This window comes from Callorhinus ursinus, unplaced genomic scaffold (genome assembly GCF_003265705.2).
Source record: "Callorhinus ursinus isolate GAN/ISIS: 27379988/994484 unplaced genomic scaffold, GSC_fseal_2.0 scaffold8, whole genome shotgun sequence".
NCBI lineage: Eukaryota > Metazoa > Chordata > Mammalia > Carnivora > Otariidae > Callorhinus > Callorhinus ursinus.
The window spans coordinates 55,584,981-55,595,742 of record NW_027397070.1 but is presented as its reverse complement, the minus strand read 5'-3'; the positions used below and the strand labels follow the sequence as shown (position 1 = coordinate 55,595,742).

At 37.5% G+C, this 10,762-nt stretch overlaps 1 pseudogene; it reads right to left on the bottom strand.

Annotated features, from left to right (window-relative positions):
• Positions 1–10,300: 10,300 nt before the first annotated feature.
• On the bottom strand, positions 10,301–10,372 carry LOC112822898 (U4 spliceosomal RNA; annotated as a pseudogene).
• Positions 10,373–10,762: the final 390 nt, after the last annotated feature.

The following is a 10,762-nucleotide window of genomic DNA, read 5'->3' as shown; positions in this document are numbered from 1 at the left end:
TAAGCAATCAGTGATCCTTTTTTTTAACATACCTCAGGTGGAAAATAATGGTATTCTCACTTACTGACTGAACCTGGAGAAGCCTGGTGTTTTACTCAGCATCCCTACCAGCAATGGGGAGGCAGTGAGTATGAGTCTTAAGATAATAATCCTGGAGTCAGTGAGATCTGGGTTCAAATTCCAACTCCCTCATTTACTGAGAGTAACTTAGCCAAGCTACTTGAACTTCTGAAACCTCAGCTTCCTCAACTATAAGAAAAGACAAAAATAATTTCTGAGAACATTCTTATTAAGAATTAATGGGGGGGGAAGCACATAAAACAATTGGTGCATAGTAAACACTCAGAAAAGTTATGTGGCATTATAAATTCTTAAGCTAAAGCATTCCTAATGCACAATTAAATGCCATGTGGATTTGAATAAGATTTTTATTTAATTCATTATTAATAAATTAAAAACATAAGAAGGTAAAAATCAGGCTGAGCTTTTCTTTCTTTTGTTGGGTGTCATATTTTACTTTATAATTAAAGCATTATTCAAGACTAATTATACCCTTGATTTTTAACTCCAGTTTTGTCGATGATGAAAGTTACAGAATTCTAATCCCCAGGGTGGAGAGGGTAACATGACTTGTTACTCAGTAAAAGAAAAAGATAATAAGAAAGTTATTCAGAGTCATCAACCAACAAGTGCATGATTTTTAGTCAGAAATGATCGACTGGGAAACAACTTTTGAGTCTAATAGATAAAATAGAAGAATCTAAATTGTTAGAGGCACTCTTCCTTTGCCCTGGCTGTGGCCACCAACTCTTTTTGTCAAACATCCATCTGTGCCTCAGACTTCTGGTTTATAAAACAATTCTACTTTCCATTATTGACAAGGCCTGGTTAAAATCTGAAACCTACTTTAGAAGTATTGTCACTCTGAGGGTTTTGCTGAGTCAGAGAGTTTACAGCAGTAGGGAAACGAAGTAATTTCGAAACCACAGTTTCCAGTACAATGTAGATATCAACATTACACCAAATACACCCATTAACTGAAAACCCTGCTTTTGAATCAGCCTGTTCCTGCTTGTGGCTTCGTCTGCTTATGTGAATGTATTTGTGTTCACTGCCAAGTTATGCTTTCAGTTGGTGAACACAGATGCCACAATGTAGGCTGGAAATACTATGTTTTGCGGGAAAAAAAGTTACATCCTGAATTTCTGCCTGCACCCCTGTGTGTTTTATTCTCAATTGAAATGTTCATATAAAAGGAAAGATAATTATGTGATTCATTTACTGGCTGCGAGCAAAGAAATATGTGAGTTCACAGAACTGTTGCACACCTTTGTTGGGCTTCGGATTTTAGTAAGCTTACACATTTCGGACAGGAGATACTAACAAGGCTCTTTGTTTCACTAATTGCTGCCAAAAGAAGATATAGTAAAATAGGACTGCTCATTTCTGATTTGCTTGTCCCAGTCCCATCCCTGCAGATTGATCTCTGGAGGACCATTGAAACCGAGCTACTCTTTGGAAATGAGTGAGCTGACCTCTTCTCCTCCCCCACACATCCTGTCCTCAAAACATACTAGTTTTCATGAGAACAAAAGAATGCCTTTTCAAAGACTGAGTAAATAAAAGCAACTATCCTTCTTAAGTAGGGGATTCCTTGGACCCACTCTGTCAGATTCTTAGGTTTAATACAGAATATGTGAAGATTATCCACTTGGTTGTCTTCCTATAGGAGGAGACATAAAGCTTAACCACCATCACATTTATAGAAATGAGAATCAGCTTCTTAAAAACAATTTCTCACCAGCCCCCACCCTCCCCCACACACAAAACATTTTGAGGAGTATTTCAGTTTTCTATTGCTGTGTAACAAACTACTACTGAACTTAGTGGCCTAAAACAACAATTATTGTATTTGCTCATGATGCTGCAGGTCAGGAATGTGGGCAGAGGCCCAACTCAGTGGATCCTCTGGTTCATGTAGGTATCAGCTGGAGCATAAGGACTCCTGGAGTGTCCCAAGTGGCCTTATTCATACATTGAGCAGTTGGTGCTGGCTACAGCCTGGGACTTCAGGCTGAGCATCTGTTGTCTTTCACATGGCTCTTGCTATGGGCTACTTGGACATCTTCAGAGCATAGTGGCTGGGTTTCAAGAAGGAACATTCAAGGAGGGGTGAGAGTAGACACTTGAGATCACTGAAGGCTTGGCCTCAAGAGTGACCTGGCTTCAATTCTGTAGAGTCAACACCCCATTCTGTTGGTCCAAACCAATCATTGTAGCAGCCCGAATTCAAGAGGAAGCCTCAGTCTTACAAAAGAATAAATAGCAAAGAATTGGGGGTCATCTTTAATCGACCACAGCCTCAAGAAGCCAAACCTAGATAAAAAGTTAGCTTTAGAAAGCAAATATTTGCTTCCCCACGTTTGATTCATAGTCTTGTAAAAAAAAAAAAAAAAGATTTATTCCAGGTGAAAGGAATACATTGTTCAAAAATACCCTATAGCATATGGGTGCATTTCCCCAATGAGATAGACTTAAGGAATGAGCCCACATACCTTAGGCTTAGAATGTTGTCATCTTTCTGTAATGCTGAGAGAGTAAACAGTAGAGCTAAAACCAAACAAAACAAATGGGGGATGTGGGTGGGAAATTGTCTGGTCAAGTACATGGCGTCATGCCTAAAAAACAACAAAAAAAACTCTGATTTTTTCTGGCAATTTAGTACCTGTGCACCTGAGTCTAGGTGCAATCAGATAAGCCTGGGTATTTTGCTTAGTACAGGTTTGACAAGCCAAGACGCTGGTAAAGATTCTTGGTGTTGATTCTGCCATTAAATTCAAATAGCATGACTAAACCTAACAGATTCTGAGGCACACTTTTAAAATTTTCAGCTCCCCTCCTTCCTCCCCCCAAAATATGTGCATTCCATCTGTCTTTTTTTTTTTTTTTTTAAGACCAAAGGCATCCCTGGAAGGTTATGAAGTCTCTTTTATTATTCCTATTTAACTGGTGGGGAAATAGGCTGGTGATAATTGATTTGCTCAGATTTGACAGTTAGAGACAGAACTGTTCTGAAGCTCTCATCTCCTACCTCTCTAGGAAGTGATCTTGGTCGTCCCCTGCCTTCACTGGCAGACACACAGAAGAGTTATTATATGCAATTTACTAAATCCCCAAGATAACAAAACCTTACCTTTAATTAATTGATGATGCCAAGTTCAAGAGATGTTAATTACAAACCATTTAGTATTATTTCTTAAGTCAGGGGTAAGCGGCTTTTGGTCTTGAGGATAATTACAGCAACAATCACTGAGGCTAGAAATACATTTTAAAACAATCTCTAGTCATCCATTTTGTGCCCTCTTTCTAAAATCTTCAGTCTCGGGGCACCTGGGTGGCTCAGTTGGTTAAGCATCTGCTTTCCGCTCAGGTAATGATCCCAGGGTCCTGGGTTCGAGCCCCGCATAAAACCCTACATCAAGCCCTTCATTGAGCCCTGCATCCAGGCTCCCCATTCAGTGGGGAGCCTGTTTTTCCCTCTCCTACTCACTTTACTTGTGCTCCCTTTCTCTCTGTGTCAAATAAATAAATAAAATCTTTAAAAAAGTAAAATAATGGGCTCCTGGGTGGCTCAGTTGGTTAAGCAACTGCCTTCGGCTCAGGTCATGATCCTGGAATCCTGGGATCGAGTCCCGTATCGGACTCCCTGCTCGGCGGGGAGTCTGCTTCTCCCTCTGATCCTCCCCCCTCTCATGTGCTCTTTCTCTCTCTCTTCTCTCTCTTTCAAATAAATAAATCTTTAAAAAAATAAAATAATAAAATAATAAAATAAAAATAAAATAAAATCTTCAGCCTCCATGTGAGAGGGTTAATAAAAGGAAATGCTTTCAAAGGCTGGTAAACTGGATCTCTCCCCTCATTTAAAGAATCCTCATCTTCAGTGAACTGTTGTCATGTGGCCATATGAGCTCAGTGTTGCTAGATCTGTCGATATTTCAAATAATTCCAGAAACTCAGATTTTTACATGTACTTTCCATATTTTTAAAATGTTAACAATAATTCAAAATAAAATGTGTGTGAGCCAGTTCTCTGGGGAGTAAAAAGAAGAAAAGGCAAAAACAAGTGCACGTGCACAATTGCAGGGACATTTCAAGTACCAGGCGTGAGACTCGGGTGTGAGCTTCCTTAATGGCCTTTGTTCTTTTATATAAGTCAGTGCAAGATACTAGGAAGTTTTCCCTTGTCTCCTTTCCTTGTCTAATAAGCCCCATAAGCAAAACAAACAGAAATACACAATATATAAACATAAATGTACAACACCTATATATTCATCCAAAAAGTAAGTGTAGTTACATGGTCTTGTCGATGTCTGGTGGATTTCAAAAAATGACCATGACATCTTCCAACCATTTGCCACTTCTCCATCAATAGGTAGTCTATTTCTCTGCCCTTGAATCTGGGCTGGACCCTCAGACTTATTTGGTTATTGAGACACTAGCAAACGTGACACAAGCAGAGCCTTGAAAAGGGTTTGGGTACTGAGATTTGCCTCTCGTGCTGCTCTGTGGAACTCTCCTGCCATCATGTGAATAAGTTCAGGTTGGCCCGAAACCACATGCAGGGAGTGTCTGGCTATCCTGGCTAACCCAGTATGCCCAGTTTGCCAGCTGAACCCCAGCTATGTGCCAGTTGAGTCAATCCAGTCCCAGAGAGCCAGCTGGCTGACACAAAGAATCATAAGAAATAATAAATGTGTGCTCTTTGAACCTACTTTCTGATTCATATGATATTAAGAAAAGACTGGACTTTAGCGATAAGTAGTTTGTTATTTCATAGCTGTGTGACATTGGGTAAGTTAAGTCTTGAGTTTCCCTAAATTCCAGTCTCCCCAGTAAAATACCACTTAACATATGGGAATAAAATGGCATGTATCTATATTAATATCTGTATCCCTCTATCATCTATCTATGTGACTGTCCATTTGTCCACCTGTCTTATATTTCTTTTTAAGATTTTATTTATTTATTTATTTGAGAGAGAGAGAGAGAGTGCACCAGCAGGGGGAAAAGCAGAGGGGGAAGGAGGTGGAAAGCATCTCAGACTCCACGCTAAGCACAGAGCCTAATGCAGGGCTTGATCTCACAAACCCAAGAGCCGAAACCAAGAGTTGGGTGTTTAACCAACTGAGCCACCCAGGTGCCCCTCCTGTCTATCTACTTATTATTACTTAACATAGTTCTTGGTGTTAAATATCGTAGAAGATATTGTCAAATATCAGTGACCTTTCTCCTTATGTTAAACATAATGTGGCTTATATAATAATGGGCAATGGTTTCTGATTCCAAGGCATATTCATCGGTTTGGTTTCTTTTTGTTTTTAATTTACTCTTTGTGACAACCTTGCAAGAGTAAACATTTTCCTCTAGTTCCTAAGTGAAAGAGTGACATCATTTGTATTGGATAGTTATCAGTTCAGGCCTTCAAAGAAAATATTATAGTATTTCAGAAATAGATTTAAAATATAACTTTTGAGGCTGCCCGAGGTGCATTTTCATAGATGTTTTTATATGTACACACAAAATAGAATTGTGAAAAGCAAAGTGACGATCTAAGAATCTGATGCTAATCAAAATCACAGTATCTTGCGGGAATGCTTTTTACAACACTTTTTCTCCATCTTTGAGTTGCGCTGCTAATCAAACTAAGCCAAGATATATTCAACATCTTTAAGAGAGGGAATAAAAACAATGTTAGAGGGCGCCTGGGTGGCTCAGATGGTTGAGCGTCTGCCTTCGGCTCAGGTCATGGTCCCGGGGTCCTGGGATCGAGTCCTGCGTCGGGCTCCCTGCTCCTTGTGAGCCTGCTTCTCCCTCTGCTTCTCTCTCTCTCTCTCTCCCTCTCTCTCTCCCTCTGTCTCTCATGAATAAATGAATAAAATCTTTAAAAAAAAAAAAACAATGTTAGGGTGTTAGAAAACAGATATTCCTTTGTTTCAATTTTAAAACGGCCCATGGTTATACTTCAAAGCTGTTGCTCTTCTCACCCTTGATCCTTTACAAGGTTTGATCCCGCCACCTTCCAAACTCTGCTTCCATTTGATTTTCCACCTGTCTTGTCTCTTTGCAACCCTATTACTTTAAATATGTGCTTTTTTTTTTTCTCTTCTTCCTAGCTTTTCTCATGCCACTCCCTAAATTTGGAAAGAACTCATCTGTACAGATCCTTTTTTCCCCTTTCTTAGTTAAAAAAATAAAAAGCACACAACTGAACACATAAATAAATAAAATCTAAGTGTGTCATATTTTATGCAGAAGTCCAAAGCCAAGCTTACTGACAATTCTGCTTACCTGCTTAAATTATGGCTAATATCCTATTTTTGTAAGATCTTATTCATTTATTATTTATTTTATATTTATCTATGTATTTTAGAGGGATAGAGCACACAAGCAGACTCAGCGCTGAGTATAGAGCCTGATGGGCTCTATCTCTGGACCCTGAGATCATGACCTCAGCGGGAATCGAGAGTCCTGAGCTTAACTGACTGAGCCACCTAGGCACCCCTCCTCTCATCCTTTTTATGTGTGCCTCTGACTATGGGTCTTTGGGAACAAGGGCTGCGTGGATTTTCATGTTTTTAAATGATTATTTGTTGTGTGATATTCTACAGTTACAGTTTGTGATTTAAAAAAATAAATAAATATGCTTTCAGTTGGTAAAGCATCTCCTTTCTCCTTCATTCTTCCTCTCTAGTATATGTGGGAGCTTCTATTATCACCAACATCTGGTCTTTGAAACCTAAAATTCGCACTATAAACTTGTTTAAAAAAATACATGTGCACAAAAACACAGCTGTTTGTAGGTTTCTTTTGATCCCACTGTAAAAGAAGTTACATGTCATTTTCTTGATTTGAGGCTTTTGGAAGTGAGGAAACTAACAGATCCAAGGCTTCTCTCCCTCATTCTTTTCATCTTCCTCCTTAAGGCTCAGCATGTGTGGGAACTGTGGGCAAAAAGACACTCTTTCATGTATTAATGATTATGTTGCATTTTGGTGGAAAAATAATTTGGACAAACTGAGCCATCCACTCACATTTTGGGGCATCTTCTAAAAGACACCAAACATTGAGGCTCTTTCAAATTCTTTTTTCCTCCCGGGTTGTGTTTTGAGAAGGGAGGGAAGTGTTATCTGAACCTATTAGGTGATCAAACTAATTTCAGAGTCATGTTAGTGGCAGATGAAGGGCCTATATTTTTTAACTCATCAACTGGTACTAAAATAAACCTATAAAATTCTTTCAAATTTTTCATGAAATCAGTATTAATGCCATATGCCATTTTCCCTTGTTTGTGCAGAATGAAGCAAAAACTAAAGTTAGACCGGCCAAACCTTATGTATAGGAGATTATACAGTAAAATTAGGTCTGTCAAATCTCAGCATCCCAGTAGAGACACAGGAAGAGAAAAATGCCAGTAGTCTTCACACTTAGTTTAAAAGATCATTTCAATTTTTTCACATGCATTTTTTCCTAGAGATGCAAAAAGGCAGCAAAGCCAGAGTTCATTTTCAAAATTGGCTCTAGATGATTTTTTTAGCTTTATTAAGGAATAATTGACAAATAAAATTATAATATATGGTAAACATACAGCATGATGATTTGATATATTTATACATTGTAAAAGGATTCCCATCACTAAGTTACCTAACACATTCATCACCTCATGTACTTATCTATTTTTTTTTAATTTCTTTTGGTAGGATCATTTAAGTTCTACTTTCTTAGCAAATTTCAGTTATAATGCAGTATTATCAACTATAGTCACTATATTATGCATTTAATTCTCAGACCTTATTCATATTATAACTGAAAGTTTGTACCCTTTTACCAACCTCTCCCTATTTTCCTCACACCCCCACCCTTGGTCCCTGTCAAAAATTATTCTACTCTCTGTTTTTATGAGTGTGACTTAAAGGAAAAAAAAAGTAATACCATGCATTATTTGTCTTTCTCTGTCTGGCTTATTTCACTTAGCATAATGTCCTTTGGTTTCATCCATGTTGTAAAAAAGTGGCAGGACTTCCTTCTTTTAAGAGGCTGCATAATATTTCATTGTATGAATATGTAAATATATATATATATATATGTATGAGTAAAATATCTCTTTGAAATAATGATTTTTGTGGGGGTGCCTGGGTGACTCAGTTGGTTAAGCATCCAACACTTGATTTTGGTTCAGGGCATGATCTCAGGGTTGTGAGATTGAGCCCCGCATGGGGCCCTGCATCACACTCCACAATAGTTCATTATTATGTATAGAAATATAACTGATTTTTTTATATATTGATTTTGTATCTTGCAACTTTACTGAATATGTCTATCTGTTCTAAGTTTTTAGGTGGAGTCTTTAGGGCCCTCTATATAATATCATGTCATCTGCAAACAGAGACAATTTTACTTCTTCCCTACCAATTTGAATGCCTTTTATTTCTTTTTCTTGCCTAACTTCTATAGCCAGTACTTTCAGTATGATGTTGCATAAAAGTGGTGAAATTGGGCATCTTGGTCTTGTTCCTGATCTTAGAAGGAAAGATTTTAGGTTTTCACCTTACGTGTGATGATAGTTATCATCTTGCCATGTATGGCCATTAGTATGTCAAAGTAAATTCTTTCTATATCCATTTCATTGAGAATTTTTATCAATGAAAGACTGTTAAATTTTGTCAATTTTTTTCTGCATCTATTGAGATGATCATCTCATAACTTTTTATCTTGTAATATCTTGTAGTGTCTGGTTTTGGTATCAGGATAATGTTGGCCTCATAAAATGAGTTTGGGAGTGTTCCCTTCTCTTCCTTTTTTTGGAAGAGTTTGAGAAGTATTGACATTAATCCTTCTTTAAATGTTGAGCAGATGGGCGCCTGGGTGGCTCAGTCGTTAAGTGTCTGGCTTTGGCTCAGGTCATGATCCCAGGGTCCTGGGATCGAGTCCCACATAGGGCTCCCTGCTCTGCGGGAAGTCTGCTTGTCCCTCTCCCACTTCCCCTGCTTGTGTTCCCTCTCTTGCTGTGTCTCTCTCTGTCAAATAAATAAATAAAATCTTTAAAAAAAAATGTTGAGTAGAATTTACCCATGAAGTCTACTGGTCTTGGACAGTTCCTTGTTGAGAGGTTTTTGAATACTAATTTAGTCTCCACACTTAGCAATTGTTCTGTTCAAATTTTTCTATTACTTTGTGATTCAGTCTTGGTAGGTTGATATGTTTCTTGGAATTTATCCATTCCTTCTAGGTTATTTAATTTGTTGGCATATAACTGTTTATAGTAGTTTCTTTGATTCCTAGTATTTCTATGTTACCAGTTGTTAATATTGCCTATTATTTCTGTTTTTATTTGAGTCTTTTTGCTTTTTTCTGTTACTTTAGTGTAAGATTTGGCAATTTTATCTTTCAAAAAACAAACTCTTCATTTGATTGATCTTTTCTATTGTCTTTCTAGTCTTTATTGCAATTCCATTTTTAAATTTCATTCCATATTTTCATTCCGATATTTGTTATTTCCTGTTTTCTACTAATTCTGGGCTGTTTATTCTTCTTTTTCTAGTTCTTTGAGATATAAAGTTAGGTTGTTTTTTTGAGATGTTTCCTGTCTTTTAATTTAGGCATTCATCACTATAAACTCTCTTTTTAGAAATGCTTTTCTATATCCCATAAGTTTTGGTATGTTATGTTAACTTTTTTTTTTTTTTTTTTTTTTTTGGTCTAAAGATACTTTTTGTTTTTCATTTAAGTCTCTTATTTACCCTGTTGGGGCATTCAGGAGCATGTTGTTTAATCTCCACATATTTGTGAATTTTCCAGTTTTCCTCTTGCAATTGGTTTCCAGTTTCATGCTATTGTCAGAAAAGATACTTGAGGGGTGCCTGGGTGGCTCAGTAGGTTAAGCAGCTGCCTTCGGCTCAGGTCATGATTCCTAGGTACTGGGATCGAGGCCCACGTCTGGCTCCCTGCTCAGTGGAGGGCCTGCCTCTCCCTCTCTCTCTGCCTGCCACTCTGCCTACTTGTGCTTTCTCTCTCTGTGTCAAATAAATAAATAAATACAATCTTAAAAAAAAAAAAAGAAAAGATACTTGATATGATTCCAGCCTTTTAAATGTATTAATATTGTTTTGTGGCCTAACATGTGATCTATCCTAGAGAATGTTCCATGTGTTTATGAGAAGAATACATACTCTGCTGCTTTAGGGTGGAATGTTCTGTATATGTCTTCTAGGCCCATCTGGTTTAATATGCAGTTTGAGTCCAGTGTTTTCTCAATCAGCAATAATCGCGCCTGGGATAAACCTCATTGGCTATGATACTGCCACTGCGCAAAGCTAGAGTCCAGTGTTTTCTCATTAGTTTTCTATTTGGATGATCTATCCATTGATGGAAGTTGGGTATTAAAGTCCCCTACTATTATTGCATTGGTGTCTATTTTTCCCTTTTGATCTGATAATATTAGTTCCATATGTGTATGTATATATATATATATATATAGATAGATAGATAGATAGATAGATAGATATAGATATAGATAGATATAGATATAGATATAGAAATATAGTCCTCAAAATAAGAAAGCAATCCTGAATTTTTTTTTGTTTGTTTGTTTGTTTGTTTTATTTCCATTTGGGTGGAATATCTGTTCATCCCTTTACTTTCAGTTTACATGCGTTCTTGAATCGGAAGTGAGTCTCTTATATGCAGCATATAATCAGGGCTTTGT